Source organism: Arctopsyche grandis, unplaced genomic scaffold (assembly GCF_051622035.1).
Source record: "Arctopsyche grandis isolate Sample6627 unplaced genomic scaffold, ASM5162203v2 HiC_scaffold_129, whole genome shotgun sequence".
In the NCBI taxonomy this organism is placed as follows: domain Eukaryota; kingdom Metazoa; phylum Arthropoda; class Insecta; order Trichoptera; family Hydropsychidae; genus Arctopsyche; species Arctopsyche grandis.
Genome location: NW_027518470.1, coordinates 5,756 through 7,989, shown reverse-complemented (window position 1 = coordinate 7,989; position 2,234 = coordinate 5,756). Strand labels below are relative to the sequence as shown.

Here is a 2,234-nt window from a genome sequence, read left to right as displayed (position 1 = left end):
CTGAAAAAGTAAAATAACAATTAAACCCAAGTTTAGGAAATTAAAAACTACAGCTGTGGATCTGTATAGAGTAATATAGAAGATAATTAAGGGCAGCTACATTTGTCAATTGAGTGCTGGAGTGTAAAGTAGACAGTGTCAGGACTAATAAGGAAAAAGAAAATCATCTATAACCCTTTATAGAAAGGGGAGTGGTAAAGCAAGTACTTATATATTAGCACGTAATTAGTTCATGCTGTTTACGCTATGCCCCCCTCACAGTAATCAAAGCCTTGCGGGATATGATCGGGTGATCTTGAAAAATTGGTTTTTTGAAAGAGATCGGCTTGGATGAAAGAACAAAGCGTAGGCTTTTCCATTTATATCAGCAGCTTTTCACAAAGTTAAACGAACAAAAAATATTTTAACTTTTTACAGGGTTTAATATAAAACTGGCGTATATATAATCATCCTTGCTCTAATAAATTGATTACAAACCGTTGATGTACTTATTATTTCTTAGGCTTGCTTTAAAATTTAATTTCATTAGTGTACCAAAGAAGTTAAAAATTTAATACGACTGAATAAAAAACACACATTTATATTTTCAGCAATTAAGTACATATATAATAAGATATAAAATTATGTTTTGTTTTATTTTCATCTGCGGCCATATCCATTGGAAAGCACCGGAACCCATCCGAACTCCGAAGTTAAGTCAATGCGAGCTTGTTTCAAGTACTGAGATGAGAGATCTCTCGGGAACGACGGGTGCTGCAGTTTTTGTTTTATAAAAACTTTATTTTCTTAAATCAGTATTTAGTTTTTACGAACTATACTCTTTTATGTATTTGCTGCACTTATGAATCTAAATACGTGGCTTATTTGCTTATGAGCATTTCTGCTTTTTGATTATTTTTCACATATTTATCAGATTTTTAACTTTAAACCTGTTAATATCATAGAAAAGTAATATAAAGTCCAGTAAGTTTTTAACATTTTCGTGTTACTGTAATTTAGTGCCAATTATTAATGAAAAACGTTAATTTAGCTTGCCCATTTAAACATAATTATTTATTAAAAGTTGTATAACAGAAACGGTTGGGAAATATGATTTATTAGCCAATGAGTCATAAATTCGTTCACAGGTGCAACGTGAAAACATTACGTTTGTACTTAAATCAGATAAGATAATTAGAACTTGCCATTAAAAGTATAGTGAAAATTTAACGATACAATTCTAGTCGTAACGTACATCCAATCCAAAGGACTACATAAAGCTCTTTAAAGTGACTCAGACAATTACAGAAGAACATGTTTTGATTGAATGTTTGAAGCGGCACCTTGGGGGAAGCCAACAAAGACCTGCTGGCTACCAAGGAGGAACCGCCCAATACTTTTATGAAATTATATGTTGTTTAACAAAAACACACCCTAAGTGATTTTTTAAGAAAGTTTAATCAGTAAAATTTTGCTTTTTTTTTTGGAAAAAATATGTTCTACATTTAAAGTTTCTACGGACTCACCTCTGAAGTTAGTTTTGAGATCTTAATTATTCTGCTGCCGTTGCTTCTTCCCCAGTCAAATAAAGTGCACTCAAAAGATTTTTATGAGCTAGTGATAGATGTATGCCCTAGTTTCGAGATCAATGACCCTTTAATTTCTTGTGAAATTTCAAAATTAATTCCTATTAAATCAGCTTACTTGGCATAATTTACTCCTTTTTTTGGAATTTAAAGTCGAAGATAATCATGGCAAGGGCATTTATTAAATAATATTGGATTAAATGGGTATAATCCAGTTGTAATAGTTACTTAATTGCAAATATTTAGAAAAATTAAATCTAGAAATATTTATTTAAGTTGATTCAAATTAATAATTTTAATACAAGTTCTTAAATTTCAGCTTTAGCTTATTTTTTCATTTAATACTTAGTTTATATACTTATAGCATTACCATAAAATTATTATTTTGTTTAAAACTTAAAGTGGCATTATCTTTTATGTTTTAAAATCTTCTGAGTTTCTTCTAACCATGTTTGTGCCATCTTTTTATTTAATTTAAGATTTAACATGTTATCATCGTTTATGAATGTAAATCTTTAGGTGCCACTTCCGCAATCTTTTTATTTATTAAAGGTTCAAATGGGATTTTCTTTCACGCCTGAGATTCTGCGGCTATTAATTAGATCTGTCCTTCTGCCACCTCACTGTTTTTACCATCTTCTTCTTCACTTGTTATTTAATTGCCTATAC

General features: G+C 30.2%; 1 pseudogene; it reads left to right on the top strand.

Moving 5' to 3' along the window:
* The first annotated feature begins 641 nt into the window (after positions 1-641).
* On the top strand, positions 642-762 carry LOC143921996 (5S ribosomal RNA; annotated as a pseudogene).
* The last annotated feature ends 1,472 nt before the right edge of the window (positions 763-2,234 follow it).